Raw genomic sequence first — 9,424 nt, forward strand, 5'->3', positions numbered from 1 at the left:
TCGCGGAGGAAGCCGTAGGAAGGCGTCCAAGTCCCCTCAGGCCGCCCCGCGCCCCGCTAAACGCCAGGCCAAGCGGCGCTCCTGAGACGGACGGCTCAGGGATGGGAAATTCTTTCGAGGAGATGGTAGCAGGACCACTCCTTCCCCCGGTGGAGGGCCGGGGGAGAATCCTTTGTTCAGCTGCTGGCCCCCGGGTCAGCAGCACCCTATGTTGGTCAAAGAAAGAATTAACACTCCCATCCCTGAGCCCACAGAGTCCGGTGATGACGGTGCGCGCCACCCACGGGTCCCGCCACTCGCATCCCACTCTGTCGCCAGCCTCCTGGCAGAGCAGACCCCAGTGGAACGTGCGTCCTTCCCTTGTCTCCTCTGTCAGGACGCAGCTGTCAACCGTGCCCCCGCACCGGGACGACCCACAGCCTCCCATGTCCGGGCCGGTGACGCTGCATCGCTGCAAGCCCACACCGGGTACGTCTGTACACCGTATGACCCCGCTGGTGCAGTTTCTGGATGTCTGGCTTCAGCTTCCAGGGCTGTCCCGCTGGGTCGAGCGGACCGTCAGGCGCGGCTACGCGATTCAGTTCGCGCAGGTTCCTCCCTGCTTCCGGGGAGTCCGTTCCACTATGGTCGGGGCCAACGCCCCCGTCATGCGAGCGGAGATTGCCACCCTACTGGCGAAGGGTGCGATCGAACCTGTCCCTCCAGCCGAGATGAATTACGGGTTTTACAGCCCGTACTTCATTGTACCCAAAAAGACCGGTGGGCTACGGCCAATCCTGGACCTGCGCGTCTTGAACCGTTACCTTCACCGGTTTCCGTTCAAGATGTTGACAGCGAAACGCCTTTTCGAATGCGTTCGTCCACACGATTGGTTTGCAGCGATCGACCTGAAGGACGCCTACTTCCATGTCTCCATTTTGCCTCGACACAGACCGTTCCTACGGTTTGCTTTCGAGGGGCGGGCATATCAGTATGCGGTTCTACCATTCGGGCTATCTCTGTCCCCTCGCGTCTTTACGAAGATTGCCGAGGCAGCCCTTGCGCCCCTTCGGCAGCACGGGGTCCGCATCCTGAACTACCTCGACGACTGGCTCATACTGGGTCCCTCTCGAGAGCAGGTCTGCGGACACAGAGATCTGGTGCTCCATCACCTAGCCCGTCTGGGCCTTCGGGTCAACTGGGAGAAGAGCAAACTTTGCCCCGCGCAGAGGATCTCTATTCTCGGTATGGATATCGACTCGGTCGCCATGTGCGCGCAGCTTTCGAGCGAGCGCGCGCAGTCTCTGCTGACTTCCCTTCGACTACTCGAGGGCAAGAGTGCGGTTCCACTGAAATGGTTTCAGAGGCTCCTGGGGCATATGGCATCTGCAGCCGCGGTAACGCCGCTCGGATTGCTTCATATGAGACCGCTTCAGCACTGGCTACGCGATCGAGTCCCGAGATGGGCATGGCGGTCTGGCACGCTCCGGGTCCCAGTGACCCGGGCCTGCTTACAGACACTCACCCCGTGGTCGAACCTCAGTTTTCTACGGACCGGAGTGTCCTTAGAACGAGCTTCCCGGCATGTTGTTGTGACAACAGATGCATCATCCACGGGCTGGGGTGCCATGTGCAATGGACAAGCAGCCGCGGGCTCCTGGATAGGACCCCAGCGCCTTCTGCATGTCAATTGCCTCGAGTTACTGGCTGTACGGTTCGCCCTGCACCGCTTCCGAGCGTTGCTGAAGGGTCAACATGTGCTAGTCAGGACAGACAACACGGCCGTAGTAGCGTACATCAACCACCAGGGCGGTCTACGCTCCCACCGTATGTCTCAACTCGCCCGCCATCTCGTTTTGTGGAGTCAGAAGCGCCTGAGGTCCCTTCGTGCTGTCCACATCCCCGGAGACCTGAACTGTGCAGCCGACGAGCTCTCACGGTTTCAGCCTCTCCCCGGAGAGTGGAGACTCCACCCCCAGACGATCCAGCTGATATGGGAACGGTTCGGCGACGCACAGGTAGATCTGTTTGCCACCCAGGACTCTTCCCATTGCTCCCTGTATTATTCCCTGACCGAGGGCACCCTCGGCACGGATGCACTGGCGCACAGCTGGCCGTCAGGGCTACGCAAGTATGCGTTTCCCCCAGTGAGCCTTCTTGCACGGGTACTGTGCAAGATCAGGGAGGACAAGGAGCAGGTCACTTTGGTCGCCCCGCTTTGGCACGGCCAGACCTGGTTCCCAGAACTCTTACTCCTTGCGACAGCCCCTCCCTGGCCTATTCCTCTGAGACCGGACCTCCTTACTCAGAGACGGGGCACCTTTTGGCACCCGCGTCCAGCGTTCTGGAAGCTCCACGTGTGGCTTCTGGACGGGACACGGTAGGTTTGAGTAGCCTTCCACCTGCGGTGTTCGCTACCATCACTTCCGCTAGAGCTGAGTCTACACGACGTCTCTATGCGTTGAAGTGGAACCTCTTCGTCACATGGTGCTCTTCCCGCCAAGAAGACCCCTGGAAATGCCCGATCGGGTCCGTGCTATCGTTTCTCCAGGAGGGGGTGGAGCGAAAGCTGTCTCCCTCCACCCTTAAAGTGTACGTGGCCGCAATATCTGCCTACCACGATCTCCTGGGAGACAAAAAGGTAAGTCAGCACGACCTGATCATCAGGTTCCTGAGGGGGGCGAGGAGACTGAATCCTCCTCGCTCTCCTCTCGTTCCCTCTTGGGACCTCTCAGTAGTCTTAAGTGCTCTGCAGAGGCCTCCCTTTGAGCCTTTGCAGTCGGCCGAGATTAAGTTCTTGTCTATGAAGACGGCTCTGCTGACCGCATTGGCCTCTCTCAAGAGGGTCGGGGACCTGCAAGCATTTTCGGTTGACGAAGCGTGCCTTGAGTTCGGGCCGGCTAACTCTCACGTGATCCTGAGACCCCGGCCCGGATATGTGCCCAAGGTTCCTACCACTCCGTTCCGAGATCAGGTGGTGAACCTGCAAGCGCTGCCTTTGGAGGAGGCAGACCCAGCCTTGGCATTGCTCTGTCCAGTACGCGCTCTCCGCGCCTACGTAGACATGACGCAGTGTTTCAGGACCTCAGACCAGCTCTTTGTCTGTTATGGTGGAGAGCGGAAGGGAAGCGCTCTCTCAAAGCAGAGGTTGTCTCACTGGATAGTGGACACCATTGTTTTGGCATACCAGCAGCAAGGCCGACCATGTCCCCTTGGTGTGAGGGCACACTCCACCCGGAGTGTGGCCTCCTCTTGGGCTCTAGCGCATGGCGCCTCGCTAACAGACATCTGCAGAGCTGCAGGCTGGGCGACACCCAACACATTCGCCAGATTCTACAATCTCCGAGTGGAGCCAGTGTCCGACTATGTACTCGCCCCTACGGGTGGCCGGTAATGGGCCAGGCTCAGGTGTCTTCGCTTGCTCGCCATTCCACTCCCATGACTGGATACGTGCAATATTTTCCTCAGGTGAGCTCCCCGAGAGCCCTGAGCTCCTCCAGCACTGCTTACGCCGACATCAGTTCAGTCTGCCCTTTCGAGCCCAGACCCTCATGTCCGGCCAGGTGCTCCATGTGCATGGTTCCCCTCCGGCGACCCCCACACGAGTATTCCCACCGTAAGCCTCCTCAGTGAGCAGGTGTCTTTCCCTTGGCAAGTTCCTGCCACCCCTAGGGTTAAAAATCCACCTTCGGCTGGTACCCTAGTGATCTTCCATATGCAGCCCTCAGCGGGTCATATGTGTATTCTCTAAGTCCTCCCTACGGTAGGCATCTTGGCATTCCCTCACTGGGATATGCTTCCCAGTGTACCTTGGTATTCCTGTGATAAGTGGGAGTCCTAGGGCCTTAAGTGGCGGGATCTCACACTTACGCAGGGCACTGGATGACAGCTGAGTGGCGTTGTTGAATAGGATCCCCCATTCGTTAGTCACTAACGTACGTCGTAGTGACTGAACGAAAGGGAACGTCTCGGTTACGTATGTAACCCTCGTTCCCTGAGGAGGGAACGGAGACGTACGTTTCCTTAGCCACGTCAGCTGTGCTGCCTGGAACGCGGAGTTCAGTCTTGGCTCCTGCAGCAGTAACATAATGCGATGTTCGCAGCGTACTTCCTTATATACCCACGAGGTGGGGCGGAGTTACGCATGCAAATTCCGCATGCCCATGGCATTGGCACTGCCATTGGGCGCTGTTGAATACGATGAAGATGATTGGCTTCTAAGCGAAACCCCCATTCGTTAGTCACTAACGTACGTCTCCGTTCCCTCCTCAGGGAACGAGGGTTACATACGTAACCGAGACGTTACAAACTTTCTTTGAATTTATTTCAAATTTATTGTCAGTATTGCGCTTGCAGATCAAGTGGGTAGGGCACTTTTTTTTACCGTGCGTATGTGTGTGTATGGATGACCATGTCTGTCAGCCACCACCGAAGACCATTTTTGACCCAGGAAAAACCCTGAATATGTATTGTGAAAAGCGCTATACAAATACATTTTAATTGAATTGTTTTACTTACTTTTATTGGCATTAACTATATATTATTAATGTATTATTTGGCAGGTCGCAAGAAGTATTTTATTTTGTGAGACTTTGCTGAGGAAGTATTCTTTAGCTCAGTCTGAAAAGGCCCAGAAAAGAAACACCATGAAGAACATCACACAGAACCGTCAGAGAAAGAGACGGGTAAGTTAAGAAACCGGTTAAGCTTTTTCCCTCCTGAATGTTACTATACTCCTCTCTGAGTTTTAGTGGTTAATTCACTGTCATGTTTTGCAGTTGCTGGAGACCAGGTCCAGGGTTGCACAAACCAACACAGAACCTGTGGAAGACCGCAACTATAGACCTGATGTCTGATGAAGATGCTGCTGTTGTTGATGGAAGGCCAGTGTGGATGGTTAGGCTAGCTACTACAAACCAGACTAGGCTGACCCACACTACGCATCACATCACCAGCCCATCATGCCAGTTTGAAAAAATGTTCAAAACTCAAACAACATTGTGTTAGAGTTGGTCACAATTATTTTATAATTATAATTTTAATATTCAATAATAATATTTAAATTCTATGTTTTGTAGCAATTATGGACGCAGACATATAGATGAGTTAATCTTCCAATGATTCGATCAAATTAACATCCTTTTCAACAAAGCACAATTCAGCTCCAGGAAATCATCATCATCACGAGGGAGATGGGGGGCTCGATTCTGCCCGGAGCTACCAGTTATAGTTAATAATTAACTGACTTCCTATGGACTCGAAACTCAAGTTATCGAGGAAGGACAGAGGACTTTTGTGTTCACAAGACAAAGAAACAAACCAGATCTCTGTCTTTGCATGACCAGCAAATGAACTCCACGTGACAGCTAAAACTCCAAGTAAGCTCACAGAAACTGTTAGCTTATGGAGTACATCAAATAACTGATTATTGGACTTTCATTCAAATAGCCTTCGACATAACTTGTTAGTGTGTTTACAACTAATACACGTTAGTTAGACTATTAGGCATGTATATTACTCACAATTCATGCAATTATGTAACTATTGAATGAGTGGATGAAAAAGCATTGTGTTTGATACCGGTGTGTTCGTATGGGTATAATCCAACAGATGAGCTGAATGAAATCTTTATAGAATTGATCATGTCCTTATAGTAAGAAATTAGGTCTAAATGTACTCTCTGCTTAAGAGCAGGAAACTAAATTCTATAGTTAACCCAATTTTGTGGGAGGGGTGGAGACACAGTCAACCCTGAAGCCTAATTGGCCAGAACCCATCCAGGGGATGGGCAAAGTTTGAGTTTAATCTCAGAACACGAACGAAAGGTTCTGTCTACAGTTCTGTCTACAGTTCTGTGTACAGTTCAGACCAGAAGCAGTGCAGAGTTCAGCTCAAGTTCGGTTCCAGTTCGGTTCGAGCTGGTTCGCGGCCTGTTCGCAGTTCAGAGATGAGCTCAGTCCTAGCAGTTTGACCAGAGTGAGTTCTGAACGGAGCTCCCAGGAGACGATCTGACGATCGTGACAGACCAACTTCAGAGAAAATGGGTTAACAACGATTTCATTCAGGCCATCTGCTTTTCTCTCACTTTCCTTTCTTTTACTTAAAGTTTATTTTATTTCCGTTAAGTCTCGGGTTCTGTTAAGTTTCGCCGCAAAAGTCTCTCAACAACGAGTTTCTAACAGCGCGCTCCAACTTCAAACAACGCCCACAAGACTTTCATCCAGCCGCCAACACGCCACGTGGTTGGCTTCCCCAGACGTCGACCAGACCTTCAGCGAATCAAAGATCCGGGAAAATCCCTGTACAGCCAGAAAAAGGGAATCCCCCTTGTCAGACGACACGCGAAACACAAACGCAAGTAACGCCTTTTCGATTCCAAGCTGAACTGGTGCATTAGATCAAATGTAATAACCCTGCCTAAGAAACGATAGGAGGTTAAATTACTGATCAATGGTTTCTTCAGGTCATGTTTCATAAATGCATAGATTGCTTAGGATTTCATAATTTCTCTCTCTTAGAACTTATTATTTCCTCACCTTCTTCCTTTCTGCAACGTGTGAATGTGCGAGCGTGTGTGTTTATGTTAGATATTAGTTTGATGTGTTAGATTAATCAATAAAGTTCCGTTTGTATTCAAAGATAACTGTTCTTGTGTTAGGTGCTTATCAATTTAATGTCTTGAACTGCCGTTCCCTTTCGTTCAGTCACTACGACGTGACGTTAGTGACTAACGAATGGGGGTTTCGCTTAGAAGCCTATCAACTTCGAGTTTTGAGAAAACGCCCAATGGCGTGCCAATGCCATGGGGCATGCGGAATTTGCATACGTAGCTCCGCCTCACTGCGTGAGTATTAGATTAGATTAGATTCAACTTTATTGTCATTACACAAGTACAAGTACAAGGCAACGAAATGCAGTTTAGGTCTAACCAGAAGTGCAATAGCAGCAAGTGCAGGATATACAGTGGTTGCGTAAGTGCAGGACATGGAAATATACTGAATATATATAAATATGTATAAGTAGAGAGATGGTTATTACTATAAACAGAACTGAATTTACAGATGAATATATACAGTGAATAAATATACAGATGGCTATTACTATAAACAGAATTTACAGGTGAATATGTACTATGAATATAATATACAAATGGCTATTACTTTAAACAGAATTTTTACAGATAGAGGTATACAATAATATGTAAGGCTAATATGAGGAATATAGCAGTGGATTAAGGTAGTGCAATAAATTATGGACAGAGCTATCCGAAAAAAAAAAGTGTAAAGTGCAGTGGAAAGTGGTGGCATATTACAGTTAGAAGTACGGTGCAAAATGCAAATGTAAACATTGTTACTGTAAATACAGTCGGCAGTGCAAATGAGCATAATCCAGTTACGGTGTGGTAGTGCAGAATGCATAAGTAAACAGTTGTTACTGTAATAAACAGTCGGTGGTGCAAATAACAAAGTGAAGGCAGATGTGAGGTAGGAGAGTTAGCAGTTTATGAGGGGAGTGGATCAGCGGGGGTTTGAGTTCAGTAAAGAGACAGCTCTGGGGAAAAAACTGTTCTTTAGTCTGCTGGTTCTGGTCCGGTGGATCCTGAAACGCCTGCCGGAGGGCAGGAGAGAAAACAGTCTGTGTGCTGGGTGAGAGGAGTCCTTGAGGATGCTGCGAGCTCGATGCAGACAGCGTTTCCTCTGGATGTGCTCGATGGCAGGTAGTGGAGTCCCTGTGATGCGCTGGGCAGTTTTCACCACCCGCTGCAGTGCCTTGCGCTCCGCAACAGAGCAGCTCCCATACCACACTGCCACACAGTTGGTCAGGATGCTTTCTATTGCGCAGCGATAGAAGTTCACCAGGATAGCCGAGGAGAGCTGATTCTTCCTCAGTGTCCTCAGGAAGAAGAGGCGCTGGTGAGCCTTCTTGACCAGGCTGGAGGTGTTGGTCGTCCACGACATGTCCGCCGAGATGTGGATCCCCAGGAACTTGAAACAGGAGACACGCTCAACAGCCATTCCATTGATGTGGATGGTGTCGTGTGTGCCTCTTGACTCCTTCCTGAAGTCCACGATGAGCTCCTTCGTTTTGGTGGTGTTGAGGAGCAGGTTATTATCAGCGCACCATGTGGCCAGGTGCTGGATCTCCTCCCTGTAGGCAGTCTCATCGTTGTTGCTGATGAGACCAATCACCGTAGTGTCGTCCGCAAACTTGACGATGGAATTAGATCCATACACAGGCTTGCAGTCGGCGGTGAAGAGGGAGTAGAGAAACGGACTTAGCACACAGCCCTGTGGTACGCCAGTGTTGAGTGTGATGGATGTGGAGCAGGTGGATCCTGATCGAACATTCTGGGGTCTGTCAGTTAGGAAGTCCAAAATCCAGTTACACATTGAAGTGTTGATGCCCAGGTCTCCAAGTTTGGCAATTAACCTGGATGGGATGACAGTGTTGAATGCTGAGCTGAAGTCAACAAACAGCATACGTGCGTAAGTGTTCTTATGGTCCAGGTGAGTGAGCACAGAGTGCAGTGCCATGGAAACGGCATCCTCTGTGCTCCTATTGCTGCGATAAGCAAACTGGTGTGAGTCCAATGTGGATGGTATAGAGTCTTTTAGGTGTTCCAGGACCAGCCGCTCAAAGCACTTCATAACGATGGGTGTGAGTGCTACAGGGCGGTAGTCATTAGGGCACCTCGGGCTGGAGTGTTTCGGCACTGGCACAATGGAAGTGCGTTTAAAGCATGATGGTACAGCTGCTTGGGCAAGAGACAGGTTGAAAATGTCTGTGAAAACCCCAGCGAGCTGCTCCGCACATGCCCTGAGAACACGACCAGGGATGTTGTCTGGTCCAGCAGCCTTGTGTGCGCTGATCCGGCTCAGTGCCTTGCAGACATCTGTGGAGGAGAGTGTGATTGGTGGGTGGTCAGCTGAGGGTTTGAGCTTTGTTGCAGTTTCTCTGTTGGCTCTTTCAAAACGAGCATAAAAGTAATTTAGCTCGTTCAGGAAGTTGACATCAGTGGCTGCGGGGGGGGAGTGGGTGGGTTTGTAATCACTGATGGCCTGAATGCCCTGCCACATGCGTCGAGGGTCAGAGTTGGAAAAGTGACCCTCTATCTTAAGCTTGTAGCAGTGCTTGGCCTTTTTAATGCCCCTCTTCAGGTTTGCCCTGGACGTACTGTAGGCTTGTGCATCTCCTGATCTGAAGGCAGTATTGCGTGACTTCAGCAGGAGTCGTACTTCCCTGTTCATCCAAGGCTTCTGATTTGGGTATGTGGTGATCTGTTTCTGGGTTGTAACACTGTCAATGGTGGTATTGATATGATCCAATACTGAGGAGGTGTAGGAGTCAATGTCCGTGTGAGCACCACTGGTGGCTTGAGAAGCAAACATACTCCAGTCTGTGTTTAGAAACCTTTCCTGGAGTGTGGAATCTGCCCCTGCAGGCC

Source organism: Gobio gobio, assembly GCF_949357685.1.
Source record: "Gobio gobio genome assembly, chromosome: 5".
Lineage (NCBI taxonomy): Eukaryota > Metazoa > Chordata > Actinopteri > Cypriniformes > Gobionidae > Gobio > Gobio gobio.